Source organism: Triticum urartu, chromosome 2A, assembly GCF_056163025.1.
Source record: "Triticum urartu cultivar PI428250 chromosome 2A, HENAU_Tu73, whole genome shotgun sequence".
NCBI lineage: Eukaryota > Viridiplantae > Streptophyta > Magnoliopsida > Poales > Poaceae > Triticum > Triticum urartu.
The window spans coordinates 394,666,992-394,691,344 of record NC_141874.1 but is presented as its reverse complement, the minus strand read 5'-3'; positions in this window follow the sequence as shown (position 1 = coordinate 394,691,344).

Below are 24,353 nucleotides of genomic sequence, written 5' to 3'. Positions count from 1 at the left end.
CTTCTCCACAACCACCATTCTATTCCACATATAGTGCTATGTCCATGTCTCACGCTCATGTATTGCGTGAAGATTGAAAAAGTTAGAAAACACCAAAAGTATGAAACAATTGCTTGTCTTGTCATCGGGGTTGTGCATGATTTAAATATTTTGTGTGGTGAAGATGGAGCATAGCCAGACTATATGATTTCGTAGGGATAGCTTTCTTTGGCCATGTTATTTTGAGAAGACATGATTGCTTAGTTAGTATGCTTGAAGTATTATTATTTGTATGTCAATATTAAACTTTTTTCTTGAATCTTATGGATCTGAATATTCGTGCCACAATAAAGAAAATTACATGGATAAATATGTTAGGTAGCATTCCACATCAAAAATTCTGTTTTTATCATTTACCTACTCGAGGACGAGCAGGAATTAAGCTTGGGGATGCTTATATGTCTCCAACGTATCTATAATTTTTGATTGTTCCATGCTATTATATTATCAACCTTGGATGTTTTATATGCATTTATATGCTATTATATATGATTTTTGGGACTAACCTATTAACCCAGAGCCTAGTGCCAGTTTCTGTCTTTTCCTTGTTTTAGAATATCGCAGAAAAGGAAAATCAAATGGAGTCCAATTGACCTGAAACTTCACGAAACTTAGTTTTGGATCAGAAGAAGCCCAGAAGACTTGGAGTGCACGTCAGGGGATCAACGAGGAAGCCACGAGGCAGGGGGCGCGCCCACCCCCCTAGGCGCGCCCTCCACCCTCGTGGGCCCCTCGTGGCCCCCCTGACGCACTTCTTCCTCCTATATATATATATCCATATACCCTAAAACGATCGGGGAGCACAATAGATCGGGAGTTCCGCCGCCAGAAGCCTCCGTAGCCACCAAAAGCTAATATAGACCTGTTCCGGCACCCTGCCGAAGGGGAATCCCTCTCCGGTGGCCATCTTCATCATCCCAGTGCTCTCCATGATGAGGAGGGACTAGTTCTCCCTCGGGGCTGAGGGTATGTACCAGTAGCTATGTGTTTGATCTCTCTCTCGTGTTCTTGAGGTGATACAATCTTGATGTATCGCGAGCTTTGCTATTATAGTTGGATCTTATGATGTTTTCTCCCCCCTCTACTCTCTTGTAATGGATTGAGTTTCCCCTTTGAAGTTATCTTATCGGATTTAGTCTTTAAAGATTTGAGAACACTTGATGTATGTCTTGCCGTGCATATCTGTGGTGACAATGGGATATCACGTGATTCACTTGTTGTATGTTTTGGTGATCCACTTGCGGGTTCCACCCATGAACCTATGCATAGGGGTTGGCACACGTTTTCGTTGTGATTCTCCGGTAGGAACTTTGGGGCACTCTTTGAGGTCCTATGTGTTGGTTGAATAGATGAATATGAGATTGTGTGATGCATATCGTATAATCATGCCCACGGATACTTGAGGTGACATTGGAGTATCTAGGTGACATTAGGGTTTTGGTTGATTTGTGTCTTAAGGTGTTATTCTAGTACGAACTCTAGGGTTGTTTGTGACACTTATAGGAATAGCCCAAAGGATTGATTGGAAAGAATAACTTTGAGGTGGTTTCATACCATACCATAATCTCTTCGTTCGTTCTCCGCTATTAGTGACTTTGGAGTGAGTCTTTGTTGCATGTTGAGGGATAGTTATGTGATCCAATTATGTTATTATTGTTGAGAGGACTTGCACTAGTGAAAGTATGAACCCTAGGCCTTGTTTCAACGCATTGCAATACCGCTTGTGCTCACTTTTATCATTAGTTACCTTGCTGTTTTTATATTTTCAGATTACAAAAACCATTATCTACTATCCATATTGCACTTGTATCACCATCTCTTCGCCGAACTAGTGCACCTATACAATTTACCATTGTATTGGGTGTGTTGGGGACACAAGAGACTCTTTGTTATTTGGTTGCAGGGTTGCTTGAGAGAGACCATCTTTATCCTACGCCTCCTACGGATTGATAAACCTTAGGTCATTCACTTGAGGGAAATTTGCTACTGTCCTACAAACCTCTGAAGTTGGAGGCCCAACAACGTCTACAAGAAGAAGGTTGTGTAGTAGACATCATCCTGCTTCTTCTTGTGGTGTATGGCACTTCATCGTCTTCGTCATGTTCCATCTTCGGGTCACCGTACTTGTCGAAGTCTTGCTCATTGGCGACTCCATCCATTCTGATGATCTTCCTTTTGCCTCTCCTCACGACAACATGACTGGGCTTTGACGGGTCGGTAATGAAGAAGCATTGGTCCACTTGGGAAGCCAGTACCCATGGCTCATTTTTCATGGTGACGTTTGCGCCCGCGGTCTTGGATTTGGCTTCGGGTATAACCATGGCGGTGAAATACCGGTCTTCTTTTATGACGCTCTTGGCCCATCTGACACGGAACATTGGGACCTTCTCTCCAGCGTAGCTCAGCTCCTAGATCTCCTTGATCCTTCCGTAGTATCTGTCCTTGTCGTTACCGGTGTAGGATTCCATTGTTACCCCCGGAATTCTGATAACCATCGCTCTTCATGTCCTTGTCCTCGGTGTAGAATGTGTAGCCGTTGATATCGTGTGCCTCATAGGTCATCAGGTTGTGCTCGGCGCCCTGTGACAAGGCGAATATGAGTTTTTCTTCCGCGGAGGAATCCTCATGTAAAGGGTACGACAGAAGCTTCTCCTTGAACCAACGCGTGAAACATGAGTTGTGCTCTTTGATTATATCTCCGTCTGTCCTCTGTTGGCCTCAGTCATTGTACGTCTTCTCAATAAAGGTTTTGTGTTCTACCACCCAAGGATCGACCATGTCTATGTGTTGTAGCGCGACTAGGTTTGCTCTTTCAAAGTCTGCGAGTCGACCCTCGAAGTCGACATGCATTTCGCGGCGACCCTCGCGGTGACCCCATCCAGCGAGCCTGCCGAGGTGCCTGTTGACGAGCAGACCAACGGGGTTCTCGATGCCTAGATAATTCGTGCAGTAGGAGATGCACTCTTCAGTCAGAAAGCCCCTGGCTATGCTTCCTCTGGACATGACATGTTGCGAACGTATCCTTTGATGACACCATTCATCCTTTCGAACGACATCATGCTGTGCAGGAACATCAGTCCGAGTTGGATGATATCCTCCATGATATGGACCAGCAGATGCACCATAACATCGAAGAATGCGTGCGGGAAGTACATCTCAAGCTCGCATAGTATCACCACGATCTCTTCCTGTAGCCTTCTGAGTTGCCTCACGCCAACCGACATCCGAGAGATGACGTCGAAAAAGTTGCATAGGCCAAATAGCATTTCACGGACGTGCGCGTCCATGATCCCACGGATTGCAACTGGAAGTATCTGCGTCATCAGCATGTGACAGTCGTGAGACTTCATCCCGTTGAACTTCTGCTTCGCTGAGTCTATGTATCTGCTTATCTTCCTCGCGTAACCGTAAGGAAGTTTTACTCCTACGAGGTAGGTGAAAAATTGATCGATCTCCTCCTGACTTAGAGTGAAGCACGTGGGAGGGTAGTCATTTCCGGTCTTCTTGGCCTTTTTGCCTTTGCGACGACTTTCCGTGTCCTGCTTCGCCTCATCATCATCATCATCATCATCATTAGCGTGAAGCTCCTCCCTGATGCCCATTGATTTCAAGTCTGTCCTTGCTTTTGGCCCATCTTTGGTCCTCTCTGGCATGTTGAGCAGGGTACCAAGCAGACTCTCGCACACGGTTTTCGTGATATGCATGACATCAAGGCTGTGAGGCACACGGTGGATCTTCCAGTACGGCAAGTCCTAGAAAACAGACCTCGTTTTCCATACCTTCAGCAGCGGCTCTGGCGCCTTTCGCTTCTTTCCCGGCTCTGGCGCCTTTTGCTTCTTTCCCGGCAGTGGGCAATCTTTCCAATTTTTCAATAGCTCGTCTATTTCCTCGCCGCTCCTCGTACGCGGGCGTCTTCGGGGTTCGGTTTCACCATCGAATAGATCCTTGCGTTTTCTCCATGGGTCATCGTCGTGAAGCCACCTTCGATGTCCCATGAACACGGTTTTCGAAGACCCGGTATCTCTATCTAGCTGGCGATACGTTGTGTCATCCATGCACCTGACGCATCCAGAAAATCCGTGGACCACCTGCCCCGCGAGATATCCATAACCGAGATAGTCGTGCACCGTCGTGAGCAGTGCGGCTCTCATAGGGAAATATTCTTTCTCCCACGTATTGGCTGGCATTTTCCACAGCGTGTCTAGCTCCTCTTTCAGCATCCCCAGATACAGATTGATGTCGTTCCCTGGTTGTTTCGGCCCTTCAATTAACACAGGGGGATGTCGTTCCCTGTGTTCCTCTTCATGCACAACCAGGGGGAAGGTTGTACATCCACACAAACACAGGCCAGGTGCTATGTGTTCTTCACTGGCTGCCAAACGGATTGACTCCATCGGTGCTCGCGCCCAACACGATGTTCCTTGGATTGTCCCCAAATTCCGGGTGTTCGAAGTTCAACGCTTGCCACTGGCTCGCATCCTTAGGGTGACTCAGCATCTTGTCTTTTTTTATCTTCGGATCATTTCCGTCATCTTCTTGCTTCTTCTCCTCCCTATCCGTGTACCAACACAGGAGCTTTGCTAGCTTAGGGTCCGCGAAATACCGCTACAGACGAGGAGTGATCGGAAAGTACCACACCACTTTTCGAGGAGCTTTCTTCCTCTTCTTGTATCGAGTGACGCCGCACACCGGACATATGGTAGACTCCACATGCTCGTCCCGATAAATAATGTAATTGTTCATGCACACATGGTATTTCACGTGCGGTAAATCCAGAGGACACACGATTTTCTCCGCCTCCTCGAAACTGGTCAGGCACTTGTTCCCATTGGGAAGACGTTCGTGCCAGAATGACATGTTCTCGTAGAAGCATGCGTCGGTCATTTTGTGTTTTACCTTCATCTCCAGAGCCATGAGCGTTACTTTCAGGCGGGTATCCTCGGGCCTGCATCCTTCATACAATGGAGTAACCGCATCTATCTCCAGTTGATCCAGCTTGGCTGTCTCTCAGGCGGCAACTCTTGCGTAATCCGTCTGCTTGAGAAGCAGCTCTTGAATATGAGGGTACTGCACCCAACCCATCGATGGTCCATCGTCGTCTGCTCCGGCATCTTCATCTTCATGATCATGCCCTCCGTCTTGATCTTCCTCATCATCATGTCCGGCATCACCGTCGTGATCATGTCCTGGAGATTCTTCGCCTTCTCGCCCGCCCTCGCCGCGGTGGTTGTCTTGCTGCCCTTCCTCATTTCTTGTCCGCCCCCCATGGATGACTTCATAGTCATCTTCATCACCTTGCCACCGATAGCCATCCATGAAACCACGCAAGAGTAGGTGGCCCCGCACCTGCCCGGAATCCAGGTCCGCAATAAGGCTCTTCAGCTTGCATCTTCGACACGGACATTATCTCCGTCTCGTTCTTTTGAAGCATCTCGGCCTTCGCGGAGCTCAAAAACTTATTCACGATGCCTTCGGTCATCGTGCGGACCATGGTCGCCTGCGGGGTAGAGAAAAACGATATTTTAGAATCAAGAAAAAAATTAGTATGACTTTGCCTAAAAATAGGACCAAAAAGAATGCATAGTGACAAATTCTCGCCGAAACAGAAATGAATCAACATTCCGACAAAATATTGGCAACTATCGCATTTCAAATATCGGCACCTGCAAACACAAACATATATGGAACACCAAAAACATATGCAACACCACAAACATACGTAGATCTAGCTAGGCCATAAAAAGTGCAAGTGCACGTTGTTGGAGGGATAAAAAAGTAGATCTACAACATAAAGAAAGCTTTCCCCTTACTTACCTATCAAAAAAGGTAATTTAACCACTTAATTTGGGTGAATCTATGGTGCAAATGAGGTGAGGAGGAGGAGGCAGCCGAGACAAGCTTGGAGGAGGAGGAGGAGAGAATGAAGTGGAGAAAGTGAGTGTGGTAGAGGTGGTTGTCCAAAATATCTAGCTGGTCTCAGGTTACTAATGGTGCACCACCTACAAATGCGCCATTAGTAACCTTGGTTACTAATAGCGCACCTGTCAGGGGTGCGCCATTACTAGTTTTGCAAAAAAAAAATTATTCTCAGTAGTGGCGCACCGTGTGTGTGTGTGGTGCGCCATTACTAGTTTGAGCTAGTAATGGCGCACTTCCCCCAGGCGCGCCATTACTACTTTTGGAAAAAAGTAAAAGCAAATTTGTCAGTAGTGGCGCACCGTACGTGTGGTGCGCCATTACTAGTTAAAACTAGTAATGGCGCACTGGGCCCTGGTGCGCCATTAATAGTTTTGGAAAAATAAAAATAATATAAAATTTGCTAGTAATGGCGCACTGTGTGTGTGGTGCACCATTAGTAATGAGGACACTAATGGTGCACCTGTATCTGGTGTGCCACTGCTATTTACCACATACATGGTGCGCCATTAATGTCCATATTAGCTATAGCTCTTTCCCTAGTAGTGGAAAATGTTGACATGAGCATGTTATCAAGCATTTGGTCACCATGGCGGAACCAAAGGGGTGCCACGGAAACATTTCGATGATTCGACAACTCATCGAGATGTCGATGCAAAAGAAAGTGTGGCTGTACGGAACATGCAAAAGATGGTGGGGTGATCCCGGTTACAGGGTTCCCACAGGTCGACTGCATGGCAAACGAGGAGGAATGTGCAATGACAACTCGGACAAGGTGCACACACAAGAATCTCATACAATACACATGCATTCATTCACTGGCGTCGTCTTGGGGTTATACTTCGTGCATTTGGGACAGTTCAAGTTCGATGAGATGTAGTTGTTCATGGTTCGTCGTGGGAAGTAGTCGTACACGACGATGGTAGTGGAAGTAGTGATTTACATTTCGAAGAGGAACTTGATGAATCCATGGTCGAACATAGTGGTACACACGTTGTGGGGTACTTGGTGAATCCGAGTCCCTTCAGGTGTAGTGGCACTCAGCAAAATCCAAGATGGTTTTGACGATCCTGGACACGGCGGTAGAGGTACTTGTCATCAACGTGGCCTCCAAGGTACTTGACACAATCCACATCGGATGTAGTCATACATATTTGAAGAGGAACTTGGCACACCCAAGAGCTTCGAGGTTCGTTGTGTACTTGACATTTTCAATGTTGTAGTCAAACTTGCTGGTCTTGATGAACCGAAGGGGCAGCGAGGGACTTGCAAAGGCCCTGCCTCGAGAGGTCACCGGAGGTGCGTGGAGGTAGCTCGAGCTGCTGGTCGTCGGGGCACGACCGAGCAGCGGCTGGAAGAAGTGGCCGACGTTGGCCTTGGCATGAAGCAGGGGAGGCGGAGCTCCTGGTAGGGCGATGGCGGCGAGTAGGAAATGGAACTTAGCTTCGACGTATAGGCGCAGCCGGGAGAAGCAGCGACTGGACCATGTAGCGGTGGGCGAGGGACTCCGGGACGGTGCGAAAGTCGAGGATTATGAGATGGAGGCGGCGCTGGAACAGGCGGCACGGCGGCCGGACGAAGCTGGAAGGCGCACGAGGAGGCTCAGGCGCGGCAGGGCAGCAGTGCTGGCGATGGGGACATCAAGGAGGCGGCTCCGTCGTTGGGTCAAGGAACTTGGTCGGCGACGCGGCTTGACGGGTCCAGGCGAGGGTCGAGCTTGCTAACAACGCGGCCATGGTCGCGGGCGCGTGAAGAATTTAAGGAGGCGAGCGCGAGGTGGCTGACGACGGAGAGAATCTCGGGCGCGGGAAAGGAGGACGGCGGGCGTCACAGCTCAAGCAGGAGGCAGAGCAGCGGCAGAAGATGGTCGGACGACACGAAGACGTAGCCTTGCTGGTGGCCGGCCGATGGCATAGGAGGAGAAGGGGCACGCTGGGAGGAGGCTTGGTCATCGCCGGCGGCGGGATCGAAGAAGCCGTGTGCGGGGCGCCACTCCTTTGCTCATTGGGCAACGCAAAGGTGCAATGGGTGAGGGGATCGGGCACGGGCGCATGCGGTTCCTGTGGGTGGTGGCGTGAGGGAGATGGGGATCAAGGAGAGGGAGGCAGAAGCCTCGCTAGGTTTTAGAGAGAGGGCAGCCGAGCCTTGGTGGGCTGAGAGGAACAGGCCGGCCTAGCTGGACTGATGCACTACTCGTCTCCCTCCCTCTGAATTTCTCTTTTCAGCAAATAGAGAGAGGCCAGATAGAATTAAGAGAAGAGGCCATGGAGAAGAACAAAATGATGGGACATTTTTGTATGGCTTTATGGAATATTTCCACCCCAACAAAAGTGGTTCAAACAAATTAGGAGAAGTTAATCCCAAACATGTTGACTTGAGCTAAGGAGTTCGAATGGAGGCTAGACTTTACGAGAGCCCAAAGATGTTGACAATTACCATGGAGCTTGGGAATAGAATAAAAGAATTAAGGGCAAAATTTGGGAACAAACTTGAAATAGAATATGCACGGAATTTAAATTTGCAAGTGTGTTTAATGGCACATTCCAAATCAATGGAATATTTATAGTAGCTCCCTAAATATTGGGAGGATATGTTATAAAGAGAACTCACCATCTGAATTCCCTCAATTTAAATGGATTGAAGGTCCATACAATTTATTTATTTTAATTGCAAAATTAATGAGATGAAGCATGAGGACATGATGCAATGCAAATGATGCTATGAAGAATGCAACAAAGAAATAAATCGCACGGCAAAACTTGGAATACATGGAAGGCATCTGGAGCGTCGGTCTCGGGTCATTACCAATCTCCTCCACTTACAAGAGATCTCCCCCCAAGATCTAGGGATGGCACCAGAGAGGAACGAAAGAAGGAAGGGGTAAAACTAAGTTGCTTCTTGACAAAAGAGTGAACCAACAAACCTTAAATGTTGCAAAGACATGAAAAGAACACAAGGGGCGAGGTGAATTGAAACCACTTTGGTTGAAATGAGATATTCAACGAATGCGAAAGAACGAATTTGGGAAGCACTCCGGTTGACAAGAGGAGCACAACTTGATAAGATGAAACAAAATTGAAGAGATGACACAACTCTCCGGTTAAATGGATATGCAAAGAGAAGGACATGATCTTGGCAAAACAAGATGATGGGACGAACAAAGCAACATCACAATGCCTCCGGTAGAAATGAAAGAATGGAATGAAAAGAACGGAGAACAAAACAACATGTTCTACCTCAAATGAATTTGAGAGAGCATCCTTAAAAGAAGGATTGAATGGAGTTGTTGGAAGATCAATACGAAAGGATATGATCCTCGTGGTCTTATGGAGACATCTCAAAATTATGAGGTGAGCTTCTGACACCAATGGAAACAAATGATTTGATTGAGAGCCAGAAAAGATAGAAAGCTCCTTCCATCGAGGTGACAATTAAGGAGAAAACTTGGATCATAGATAAGCACCACAATAGTAACATTCCTTAGAGAAGGCTGTAGGTGAAATATAACCCAAGATAACTCCAACAAAGAGATTGATTGGTTGAAAAGATCTCTTGAACAAAAAGAAAATGATGGATTTAAACATGTCAATCTTGAAAACTTGTGAATCATGAAACACAAAGGGAAATTATCAAGAATGACATAACACCACTTTAAAAGATGAGATAGGAAGAAGTGCACTTCGCATGCAAGATGAAGAATGATTGAACTCCTTAAAACAAGACATGTGTTGAGCACCATGTTTATTTTAGTGTATAGCTTGGCAGATCATAACTTCGAGAGAAATCTTGAAGAACAAGTGAAGAATGAAAGAAATCCTTGACGAACCACCATGTAGAGCCTCCATGAAGAACTCTGGTAATAAAAGGATGATAGAAAGAAAGAGAAGTCGAAAACACAAGGTGAAGCCTTGCAATGATTTAGATGGAGCTTCGCGGCGAGATAATTAAGAGAGCTTGGAACTCCGAAAAGAAAAGATGAATCATCTCGAACCAAGAATGTGATATGATGAACAACTCCGGAAAGAAAGATGAATCACTTGTAATCGAGAATTTACTCATCATGAACAATCTCCTGAAGAAAAGAATTGAATCACCTCGAGGAAATAAGAATAAGATTTATTATATGCTTATCCTTCATCAAATTAAATTGATGACAAGCAATGGATTTTGCATACTACTTATTCTCATTAAAAAGGATTAAGGAGAGATATAGCGCAAACTTGGGAAGGTCTTCCATGAACCACCTGTAGGATTTGGGATGGACGAATGAATTGATACGATAACAACGGAAGAGGAATGTTAGACGAACCACCGTAAGGATTAAAAAGAATGAACAAAGAAAAGGAACGCATCACCAGGAAGAGTTGGAAAATGAACGAATATAATTGAGAGAATTTAGATACAAGAGAACAAAGAGACCATGAGGTGAGTAGGGAATACTTGAACGATGCACCGGAGGCATTGGAGAATGAATGAAGAGACATCAATTTAGAATCGAGAAATCTTCTGAAATAATGGTCTTCGAATGACCGAGAAAGGAAAGCAATCCCTAAAATGTGTCAGATGGGTGAAAAGAATTCTCACAATTGAAAACAATTATGAGAGGATAGCATCAGGCTTGAACTACGCATCTTTGGAAGAACGGGTAAGGATTTAAGAGGAACTCTTCTTTGGTCTTCAAAGCTGAGAATGACGAGGAGGAACACTACCAAATTGTTGAGACACTCCGGATGAATGAAAAGATAAAAGGTTGAGCCAAAGTTGAAGATAATTTAAAAGCGGTCTTGGAGAAGGCATAAGACTGATGGAGATCCATTCTTGCGTCAAACTTTGAAATGAATTTGAGAATAACTCTAAAAAATTCAGAAGAGTCAGGTAATATCCTGGGCAAGGTTGTCAGAATCGCGATTCTGTTATACGATTCTACGACTTTACGACCCAAACTAACCCCTCTGATTCTATGATTTTACTTCATAGAATCTACGCTTCTACGATTCTGATAGTGAAGATTCTATGATTTGCGATCCTACCATCGGGGTTCCGATCCGATTCAAAATTGCGATTCTGACAACCTTGATCCTAGGAAAAGACTTATGGGTTAGGGCCCACTCAAAGATACACCATTGAAATGGTTGCTTGAAAGAGAGATTACACTGGTTGAATTAAATGGCTTGAATGAGATAACAACCTGGAGATAGCTTGAACGGATCTAGAATAGAAGCACGAATCTTCCGAGATATCTTCAGCACTCCAGAAAAAATGGAAAGTGAGAGGTGAATGATTAAGAGATGCACTGGTATGGGAAAGCATTTGAAATGAGGAAAGGGATATGATCAACAAGGCTTGAATTTAGTCCACCGAAGAAGAAACAAGAACGAAGAATGCAAAAAAACTTGTAGGTCCTGAGCATCTTCACGAGAAATCACCGATTAAGAATATTGAAGGAAAAGAATGTAGAGGCTTCATGTGAATTAATCGGATACTTGATTGAGATGTCTGACTCTACAAGGAAAAAGGGTGGGTGGGTGGGAAAAACAAAGGCAACTTCGGATGGATGGAATGAACTCCGTTGATAAAGCTGAGAATTGATCTTGAACATGGTGAAGAAGATTGAATTAGCTTGAAGAGAAGCACGTAAGTTGGAAAAGAATTGGCATGACCATTCCGCATGATCAAAAGGATTAGTACTCCCATAGAAATATGAGAACAACGCTTAGGAAAAGGTATGGAATCAACACTTGACTTCGAAGCAACTCGAATACCACAACTGAAAACAAAACAAAGGATTTGGCTTGCAGAATAAGTAGGAAACAAACATATGATAGAACCCATATCGTATCATGTGTCTGTTGGAAAAATATCCTACATGATACTTGAATTCCCACCTAAGAACTCCCGAAACTTTCTGGTTATGCAATCTGGTGTTGGGGATACCGGGAGACACAAATATCTCACACAACTAACAAATCCTACACTCCAACTGTATCCATCCGTCAACACATAACCAAGAAAACCTCGGAAATCATGTACCTCAGACCTTCGAAAACATCCGATATACTAGATGTGGCAATACATTTGATCGCTGTCCCCAGTATTGGGTGTCGTCAAACTACTCTCACCACAAAGAGTATAGAAGCGCTTTTGATGTCGGCGAACTCTGGTATTCCGGAACTGAAACGATAAGCACCGTGACAAAAACACCTTGGAGATCAACTCCCCGGGACACTGCCACAACCCCTAAATGTCAGGAGGCACCAAGACAGAATTCCCGTCACAATGATATCGCAACGATCCAACAATACCTGCGTGATCCTAAAAAAATTTGAGTGCAAAAGAGGAGAGTGAAGTAAAAACACCTATGCCAGGAGTCCTCACCAGAGCGGCGAAGGGGATAAGGAGTAAAAATAATTCCTACTCTCCGATATATAACTAGACTCAAAATAGTTTTCTTCTTCTAGACTCAACAACGGCAGTGGTTCGATCAATCAAGGGGGCTCCTGCGGTCGGTAAGGCTCTGATACCAACTTGTAGCGCCCAAGATGCGATTCTATCCCAATCACGTGATGAATTCATGATTGAGGCACAATCACATTTTGAGCGCATAGCAAGGTGGATATCATTACAACATACCATGTACTGAATAGATGAGAATACAAGATAGAGGCTTACACTCGCCACAAGCTACATCATGAATATAACAATTCATCAATACATAGCAATCATCATACAGAAGAGCAGGATCCATCTATGAATGAAATCAAACGAAAAAGAAGAACGACATCCACCCTGCTAATCCCAGGCTCCCCGACTAGGAACCTGTCCCTTGATCAAAGAAGAACTCCGAAAGCAATCAAGCATCGCTCTCACGTCGGGTCATCGCATTACCTGTACCTACAACTGTTGTTGTAGTAACATGTGAGCCACGAGGACTCAGCAATCCCATCACCATGGGTAACAAGACTAGCAAAGCTTAATGGGTATGGAATGGATAAGTGGTGAGGTTGCAGAAAGCGACTAAGCATTGTATGGTGGCTAACTTATGAGCACAAGAATAAGATGAGAAACTACGCAACGGTCGCAAACTAGTAATGATCAAGAAGTGATCCTGAACTACTTACGTTCAAACAAAACCCCATCATGTTCTCTTCTCAAACTCACTCGAAAAGAGATGCTCACAGTTAGCATGTTGTTGGTGTATTTTAATTGAATTTACTTCAAGTTCACTACAACCGGATATTAACAAATTCCCATCTGCCACATAACCACGGGCACGGCTCTCGAAAGTTTAAACCCTGCAGGGGTGTCCCAACTTAGCCCATGACAAGCACATGATCCACGGAGACAATCCTCCATCTCGGGACCCTCCGATCAGACTCGGAATCCCGGTGCACAAGAAATTTTGACAATGGTAAAACAAAACCAGCAAGACCTCCCGGCATGCCGACACCCTGATAGTAGCCGCACGTATCTCGTCTCAGGCCATGACCGAATGAGCAGTCCATACAACTAAAACCAGTCCTCGAGTTTCCCTGTGGCGGCGTTGCAAGGGGCTCTAGTTTGGACCAATACTCATGAGGAGCACTGGCCTGGGGGCTTGATTAATTAAGTCCTCGGGTGCTAGCCGGTCCCTATGCAAGTTTTATTTGTTATTAGGCAAATGGTAAAACCAATGTTGGGGCTTGCTGGAAGAGTTTTATTCAAAGAGAACTATCAAGAGGGGGCCATAAACCCTCATCGTGTTAGGGACGCAAAATCAAAGAACATAACACCGGTATGACGGAAACTAGGGCGGCAAGAGTGGAACAAAACACCAGGCAAAAGGCCGAGCCTTCCACCCTTTACCAAGTATATAGATGCATTAATTAAATAAGAGATATTGTGATATCCCAAGAAATCCATGATATCCATGTCTCAACATGGAACAACCTGCAACTAGAAACGCTATAAAAGGGGCTGAGAAAAGTGGTAACATAGCCAAACAACAGTTTGCTGGGAGGGTGAAAAGGTTAGAGGCTATTTCATGGCCTATTGGGAGGCTTGATAAACAAGTGGTGGGTAGCACGACATAGCGATAGCATCGAGACAATTAGCATAGCAAAGATAGTAGTGAGATCCAAGGTGACGGCCATCTTGCCTGAAATCCCGCTAGGAAGAAGACCGAATCCATGAAGAAGATGAACCAACGTAGTCAAACGGATCCTCACAGTCGCAACGTAACCAGAACTATCAAGGAGAAGCGCAACCAGAAAGAAGCAAACATCGTGGTAAACACACAAGCATAAACATGGCATGATGCACAAACAAGTATGATGCATGTCCGGTTTAAATAGCATGGCATGGCAAAGTGCAACAAGCAATACTACAAATTAAGTGGAGCTCAAAATGCAACGAGTTGCCTATTGATGAAACACCACATTTAATTATTTAGTTCGCTCTCATTAAAGCTACTCAACATTATTAAATGTTGGTTAACATGGCAAGAGGTGAAGCATAATTGAACTACCTATCTAGGGAAGTTTATGTGAGGCCAGAAACAACAAACAACAATTACGATAAATCCCCACATGTAATTTAGCAATTTAATGCAAACAACAATTTTAAGCATGTTAAATGTTGTTATCATCACTACAAAAAATACACTTCCGTGATGATACGTGTTTGTCACAGTAGGTCACGTTTTCTGTGATGCATGTACATCCATGACAAATTTATGACAAAATCAAGATAGTCATACATGTGCTGTCGTAGAAGTGTTCCATGACATTACCAAAATTATCATCACGTAAGTGTCCTCTTCCATGACGATAAATCACGCGTCACAGAAGTGCTTTCGTCAAGGGTGACCGACACGTGGCATCCACCATAACAGAACACCGTTAAGCTATCAGATCCGGTTTTGGATCCGATAACCCGTTAACAGCCCCGATAAATGGGGATTTTCCATGTGTAAAATCATCATTGGTTGGAGTAAACACGTGTCGGCTCACCGTTGGGACAAATGTCATCCACTCATTGGACCCAAAGCGCCTATGATATGTCAACATGTGGCACAGCCCAACAGAGGCCCATTCCTGTGAAAAGGCTGGCCCACTTGACTTGGTTAAAAGGTGGCGGGCCGGCCCACGGCAAGCCTGTTAACGGCATGTATGCATATAGCCCATTTATAGCCCGCTAACCCAAGGCCCGTTTACGACCTATCCGAATTAGGCCTAGTAGCATCATCTGGGCCATCCAATATAATTCCAGCCTGTTTTAACTTCTGGCCCATGTATGGCCCATGACGTCTTTTGGCCCATATGAGGCCCTTAGTAACCTTCGGCCCATTAACGCCACGTGGTAAAACTGGTGCGTAATGAACAATGTATCACTTTATACCCATTAACGACCCATTATTCCGTTGGGCCGTTTCCAGCCCATGTTATCTTTCGGCCTTCTCAGGGCCCATTTATTCTTGGGCTCATTTCTAGCATTCGTTTACTTTCGGCCCGTTACTGTCATTTTCTGCTTGTGGGCCAAATACAGCCCGTGGTTACAATCGGCCCGTTTGTGGCCCGTTAATACGTGGGCCGTTTTCATAGCATCATCAAATACGTCCTATTAACGACGGCCCGTTATAGTCGGCCCATGAATGGACAATTTCAACTCTAGCCCATTTACGACCATAATGTGGTCTATTATTGGCCGATGTTTGGCCAACCGATCATACGGCCCGTAGAAGGCCCATTGTGTCTATGCCTCATAGAAGGCCCATTGTTTCTACGGCCCTTAGAAGGCCCATTGTTTCTACGGCCCGTAGGAGGCCCATGTTAACTACAGTAAATATGTAGCCCATTGTTAATGTGGCCAAGTTTTAAAAAATAGGTTATTGTGGCCACTAGCAAACTACGGAAAAAGAACTGCACTGACTACAAGAAAACAAATAAACAAGACAACGGAAATAAATAAGCAAGCAACTTACGCTAGGCTATCATGGCTATTACACATATTACATCCACTGGGCATCAAAGTTCGCCACAAGTGCAAATATAGGGAACAAAGTAGCATATAAACGCCACAACAAAACAAGTCCAGAACTAAAACCACTTCAGAAGAGCTCAAGAAACAATATCCTAGGTACCCATAATGCTGGCAAGATGCTTAGCAAGCTTATTAACTTTCTCTTGTTTGGTGCTTAAATTCTCCAGCACTTGATGTTGCACCAGAAAGTATGCATCTGAATTCTGCAGGGACTTCCTCAGTCCTTCGGCTTCCTGTCGCATAACATCTGATAGATGTCTTTCAACTTGAAGTTGAGACTCAAGAAGCCGAACTGATTCAGGCAGCGAGTTCGAAGAGCTGGTGCCAGCAGTAGTAGCCAGTAATTCGAACACTACATCAAGACTTGACTTTGGGGTTGTCTCGGTGTCTTCAATATAGTTTTTATCAGCTTTCTTGGAGAACAACAAGGATGTCTCACTATCTTGAACTTGATCTACATTACTTCCTTTACCATTGCATAACAGGGTACTCTTCTCCAATATTTTATCCACGAACTAAAGGAGAAACAAACAAACACATCACAGGTTTACAATGTAGTACATGAAACTCATTTTGGTAAACCAGTTCAGTAGTAAGGTGGACAGGATAACAGCATGAAACAAACATATATCTATGTAGTATGGTCACTGTATGGTCTATATCATTCTAGTTTATGTTGCCAAATCAAGATAGATACAGCTCGAATCATATCTATTTAAGACAAAGCAGCATAGACAGAATATAAGTGTGGGAAACTACACAACAATAACAACACTTGTAATGTGCATGGCATGAGAACATAACTGTTTATTCAATTGAAACTGAAATCAACATAGAGCAAGTTACAACAACAAACACGTTAAAGAAATAGGTTTAAAACATACCTGTTGCGCCATTGGAGTTTCAATTGCATCCTTCAAATTTGAAATTAGTTGATATGAGTAAATACAGTGATGCAAGAGTAAAGTATTATGAACCATAGCTACGGAACCTGACCTAAGAACAATTCTTCTTCTGCTTTAAGCGATGACTTGGGGTTCGGAGTGGTGGTCCTCGTGCTTTGGGCACTGCAGTTGCCTTACTAACTGCTCGTGTTTGGGTGCTCTATGGTGGAGATGGTGCTGTGTTAACGGGAACTGGGTTACTATCTGCTGGGGTTGGGGTTAGAAGGGGTGTAGCTGGTTCTCTGTCCAACTAGGTAGGGGTACAATCCGCGTGAGTCTAGGTTATGTGTGGGGGCTGGTTCTTGGGCAAGTACAACCGTGGTTCTATCTCCATCGACAGGTAGCACGGTCTTTTCTAAAGACCATGTTTTTACTCCCACAGTTACTGCCATCATCCCCTCCAATTTAAATGGCCGATAAACTAGAAAATTAATTGAATGTATAGACATTGTAAGATAGACAGGTGCAATGGATAGTAGGGAAGAAAACAGGGCATGAAATAATTCACATTTATGTTGTCTAACCAAACAGAATAGCAGGACATAATTTCAAATATATGATGGCTAATTAAACAGGATAGCATGACACAATTTTGCATGTATGATGGCTAACTAAACAGGATAGAATGACATACTTCAAAATATGATTATTATGTAAACAGGTTGACATGATATAACTATACGATGTGTCTATTAACGTGGTTGGCATGCCATAAATCACAAACATGCCGTCGATGGAAACATGATGGCATGATATAATTCACGGATAGAATGACATAATTCAAATTATGATGAATATGTGAACAGGATGAGATGATATAACTATATTATGTCTTTAGAAAATGGGTTGGCATGCCATAATTCACATACATGCTGTCTATGTAAACATCATGGCATGATATAATTCAAATATATGATTTATATACTAAGGAAGTGAGCAGAGGGCAATCGCATATATGATGTGTCAACTAAGGAGATGGCATTCAATATCATGTATATGATGTAAAAACTAAGCATTGCAATACAACATATGCATGATATGAGTAATATAACCCTGCCAAGTTTGAGCATACACCTCAGGGGGATAATAGGACTAGTCATCTGCCTCTGAATCCTCCTCTGAAGAGCTATCTATAACCAGCAACATATCTGCTTCACCAGGTAGCATTGTCTGCTCTGAAGACCTTGTTTTCACTCCAGATTTCTCCATCACCAATTCAAATGGCTGATGCATAGGAAGAGCAGTTGAATATACAAACATTGTCAAAAAAAGCAATGATAAATACAAAAAAAGGATGACATGATATAATTCACATATATGACCCTTGGCTAAATAGCATGGCATTGCATAATTCACATATATAATGCCTTGCAACAAGATAGCATTGAATAATTCACATATATAATGTCTTGCAAAAAGATGGCATTGCATAATTCACATATATGGTAATTAGACACTAAACAGGTGGCATTCACACAAATCATGTCTAAACTAAGAAAATGACATAGCAATGCAAGATACCATACGCACGATATGAGCAACATAACCCTGCCAAGTTAGAGCATGCACCTCGGGGGGCGGGGGAATAGGACTGGTCATCTGTTTATGAATCCTCCTCTAAGGAGCTATCTGTAACTAGCAAGACATGCGCTTCGTCAGATAGCATTGTCAGCTCTGAAGACCTTGTTTCCACTCCAGATTTTTCCATGACCGTGCCGAATGGCTGATGCACAGGAAGAGTAATTGAATGTACTAAAATTGTTGACAAATTTAACATGTAATAAAAAATGATGTCATGATATAATTCACATATAAGATGACTGGCTAACCAGGGTGGCATTGCAAAATTCACATATATGATGCCTGGCTAAACAAGATGGCATTGAAAAATTCACATTTATGATGCCTGGCTAAACAAGATGGCATTCCATGATTCACATATACAATAAAGAAACTAAACAGATGGCATTGGTACAAAGCATGTCTAAACTAAGCAGATGACATCTTTGATGTATACACTAAGCAATGCAAGGCACCATATGCATGATATTACCAACATCATCATGCCAAGTTAGAGCGAAGACCTCATGGGGTAAGTAGGAGTGGTCTTTTGCTTCTGAATCCCCCTCAGAACAGTTATCTTCCTCTTGATTACGATCCGAAATGGGTGGAGGGGGCTGCCTTTGCGCTCACCATGGAGCGACGTTTGCATGAGATTTTATTGCCACGCAAGGCTCGTCTCTTTTGCTCTACATGTTCAGTTCCATTGTGTACAATAACTGACATGCATAGGAATAAAACATAGTGAGATTATGTAAGGAGTACATGCACAAATCCAGAGTGAAGGTAGCAAACTGTGGATAGACCCAAAACCAATGATAGCAGGCAGATAATAGCTTTAGTTAAAAAATACAAATAATGGCTCCTTTAATGTTTGTTTGCACCCAACATGAAACTCATAGTAGACACCCGAGATTAACCAGATAGTAGACAGATAGTACTGATTGCTGCCCCAATATGTACCCCACAACCATTTAAAAACTCAAGTTTCAGCATAAGTTTGGACCTGAGTCGGAGTCTAAAGGTGAACACGACGATAAAGTAGCATGTCATCATATTAAGAGATGCATAACGTAAGCAGACACGGAAGAGTGCGACCTCTCTTGCGGACCCGTGTAGTCCTCAAGGTCATCTGCTCAGTTGATGATGGTAATGCAGTTGCCGTGTCTGCCGGCGGCGGGGAAGAAGATCTGAGGCGTAGAAAGACAGTCTGGAGAGCGGATCCCTCTTGTGGTGAACCCTTCCGTCGTTGGAGCAGCTGAGCTGGGGTGGAACACAGCACCGCAGGAGCAGGACAAACCACACAAGGTTTTCTTTGACACATATCTATAACAGAAGTAATTGTGTAAGGTCTTGTTTGAATTTGAGGATTCTAACAATGCAGGGATAGGAAATAGCCAGGAATAGGATAGGAATGCACGTGCAAAATAGAGTATTTCAAAACACATGATTTCTGCCAATCTGTGTGTTTGGTTCACAAGAATTGGAAGATCACAGGATGCAAAGAAGCATGGTGAGATTAAGTCAAACCATAAGAAGTGTACAACCTCTTTGGCGAAGCCATGTCGATCTCAGCATGATTGGGTTGGCCGGTGAGGATGCTCCGGCTGACTTGGCTGTCGGAGGAGGGGAAGAAGGTCTTAGGCGTCTGGAGATGGAGCCCAAGGTACTGCTCCACTGTGATGGATGGTTTCGTCGTTGGAGCAGCTCCGGTGAGTTGTACGACGCCGCGGCTAAAGCAGGACAAGAGAGACAACATTAACCTGAGTGGAATTCTAATAGCATCTCCAATAGATGACGTAAAATACATAACCACAAATTGCTAGATGTATATATCAGCCGCTCATCTCTGAACTTAACTGTCTAAACTGAATTTAACTGTCGAAACTGAACTTAACTGTCGAAATTCAACTTTACAGTCAAAACTGAATGCACTAGAGGTGAGGCTACAAGTCAGTCGACTCACTTTTTCATCTCTGGTTAGTCGATTTTGCAGCCGTTGGATACGAAATCAAGGGCCTGCAGTTCATCTTCAACCTCCACCTCCCTGAGCTGCCAGCCACCACTGGCCAAACAGCCGCCCGTGGCCGGCGGTGCGCCGCCCCGCCCGCCCCAAAAACACTCCCCACCGCCGGTCCGCCGCCGCCCCGGCCATCCCTGTAGGCCCCCCGTGCCGAGCTTTTTCTCTAGCGATCCCCACGCCACCTCCCCACCACCGCCGGCGACCACCGCCCCCACCCTGAAACCTAAGATAGATAGTGGGGTACCTCTCTGGCGAGCCCCCCTCCCTGCTGCGGCTGGTTCTTCCTTAACTCCGGTGAGCCCCCCCCCCCCCCCACCCCCTGAAAATCGACTGACCCAAAAGTCGATTCAGTCGACTGAAGTGTAGCTAAATCGGAGCAGCATCGCGAGCAAGAGCGAGAGCAGTAGCGCAAGCAAGAGCAAGAGCAAGAGCAGTCCATGCAGGGGACCGAGAGCAAGAGCAGCGCAGCAGCACAAGCGAGAGCTAAAGCAGCAGTGGCTCCTACTGATGTGGGCGTCGCCGCCGAGGGAGCGACGCCGTGGAGGAAGTGGCTGGCAACGCCGCCGTGGATGAAGCCGCGCCGTGTCGGCTCGGGACCGAGCGCCAGCAGCACCGTGAGATCGAATCAAGAAGAAAATGCGGCGATTAGTGTACAACCTCTTTGGTGGCGCCGATTAGGCCGCAACTTCATCCGAGGAAACGGTGATGATGATGCTCTTCCAGTGGTGCAGGTGAAGACGGCGGTGTGGGAATGGAGGTGGCGCAAAAGACGAGGGGAACGTCGGGGCAGCTCCTTGGAGGTGGAGGACGGGGTGGCTGAACCAGTGGGACGACCAGATCGACGACAGATCCTCATCCTGTACGGTGGATGAGGGACGTCGAGGTGTTGCTATGGACGATGTCATCGGGGAAGAGGCTCCGGTTAGGTGGCGGACGAAGGAGGGTGTGGGGCTTCGCAGGTTTTGCCAGCCTCGGTGTACGAATGGGTGGGCGGATGGGATGGGAGTGGGGGAACCATGGCTTAGGGACACGCTTCTCCGAAATGTGGGGTAAGTTATGAAAGTAACCCCACTGATTTGAGGCGGTTCTTTCGGTTCAGGGGTATCACGGGCATTTCGCATGTCGGGATTTCACAGGAGGTGGGAGTTTTCGCGTGCGTTGTAATTTTGGAATAGCAAGGCGCGGGTTGAGATGGAGGGAGTTGTCGGAGCAACACGAGACAAAGATAATCTTAAAAATTTCGGGCTAACAAGGCACGGGTTGAAATTTCCGGACAAGACTAACGTGTACTGTACCAAATCAATTCGCACTACAAATGTCATTCAAAACTTTAAATTCATGTTATGTTTAATTAAAATATTTCTCTACATGTATAATGCATGCAACCTAGTACTCAAATGAACGTTTTAGTGCATTCCAAACGTATATACTACTGCTTCAATATGAACTAAATTTGAATTCGTTTCTCTATTTTAATAAGATCTACAATAATGATTGTTGTGAAGTCAAAGCATTTGAATTCGTTTCTCTGTTTTAATAAGATCTACAATCGTCATTATTGTCAAGTTAAACCATCGTTTGTCCAAGATAATCATTGTCCTACTAATTTGATCAATGAGTAGAAACTAGAACATACTAAATTGGAATGTCAGAGGGATAAATTCCCAGATTAGATGGGATGATGTTAGAGCAAAAATTGAAGAAAGCAACTGTGGCATTATTTGCTTGCAAGAAGCTAAGAGAGATTATTTTGACCAAGCTTACCTTAGAAAATTTTCACCTAGAAGATACAACCAATTTGCATATACTGCCTCTGTTGGCCTATCAGGAGGGATTATTACTATATGGAATGGCAGTCTCTTTACAGGATCTGTTGTCAGCCAAAATACATACCAAATCACTGTGAGATTATCATGTAATCTATCTGGGAACATTTTCTACATCATCAATTTTTATGGACCCTCCCACAATGATGACAGAACTGGATTTTTTGATTGGCTGAGCAATATAGATGCCTCTCAGATGGATCATTGGATTTTAATGGGTGATTTCAATCTAATAAGGAGCCCACTTGACAGAAACAGACCAGGAGGAGACACCAATAATATGCTTATATTTAACAGCCTACTCCAACAACAGGATCTTGTGGAAATACCCATCAAGGGTAGGAATTTCACATGGTCTAACATGCAGGACTCTCCACTACTGGAAAAGCTTGACTGGATTTTTACTTCTGCCAACTGGACCCTGACATTCCCAAATACTTTAGCACACCCACTTGCTAGAGTCACATCAGATCATATTCCTATTCACATTCAGATAGGCAGTGATATTCCAAAATCCACTATATTCAGATTTGAAAATTATTGGCTTGAATTTGATGGGTTCTATGAGACTGTTATTCAATGTTGGAACAGAAATCAACAATTGACGAACTCTGCCAAGGATACTGCTGCCAAGTTCAAATGTCTCAGAATGGGTTTAAAGAAATGGAGCAAAAATCTATCAAAACTTAACACTAATATTTCTGCTTGTAACTATGTTCTATCTATGATTTATGGCATTGAGGATCAAAGGAATCTGAGCACTATTGAAGCAAACTTCAAAACTATTATCAAGAATCACATAGCCAAGTTATTGGAAGTCTAAAGATTATATTGGAAATCCAGGTTTAAGATGAGGAGTATTCAGCTTGATGATGAAAATACTGAATTTTTTCATGCCATGGCTACCCAAAGCTATAGGAAGAATTTCATAACTTCTCTACAAGATGAAGATGGGACTCCTTTTCAAAATCATGATCACAAGGCTGCCATTATTTGGAAATCATACAAAGATAGATTGGGAAAAGCTATCAACCCCCCTATGTTATTCAACCTTGAGGAACTTATTCAGCCTAAAGATCTATCTGAACTTGAGGCCCCTTTTTCCATGGATGAAATTGACCAAGTTATTAAAGACATCCACTCTGATAGAGCACCAGGACCTGATGGGTTTAATGGCTTATTTCTGAAGAAATGTTGGGATATCATCAAACAAGATATTTACACTATGATCTGGGATTTTTTTTGAAGGGAACATTGATATTCAGAGCATTAATACTGCTTTTATTACTCTCATCCCAAAGATTACAAACCCTATTGACATGAATGATTTCAGACCCATTTCCTTGGTCAGCCTTCCTCTCAAAATCATCACAAAACTAATGGCCAATAGAGCTCAGAAAATCATTACCTTTGTCATTCATCAGAATCAATATGGTTTCATAAAAGGGAGAAATATCCAGGACTGCTTGGGATTTGCATTTGAATACATTCATCTATGCCATCAGTCTAGAAAACCTATCATCATACTCAAACTTGATTTTGAGAAAGCTTTTGACAAGATTGAATACAATGCAATTATTGCCATGTTGAAAGCTAAGGGATTTGGTCCAAGATGGATAAATTGGGTATCCAATATACTCAATACTGCATCAACATCTGTCCTGTTAAATGGTGTTGCTGGGAAAAAATTATATGTAAAAGAGGAGTCAGACAAGGAGATCCTCACTCTCTACTTCTATATATCATTGCTGCTGATCTTCTTCAGTCTATTATTAATGCTGCTTGGGCAAATGGTGAAATCACTCTCCCCACAAATCAGGCATATGGCCTTGACTACCCTATTATTCAATATGCCGATGATACTTTATTGATCATGCCTACTGATGAAGAGCAACTCAGCCATCTCAAATACCTGCTTAATCTATTCAGTATGTCCACTGGGCTATTTGTTAATTACAGCAAATCATCCATGATTCCAATAAATATGGATCAACAATCAATCAACAATATTGCAAACTCTTTTGGTTG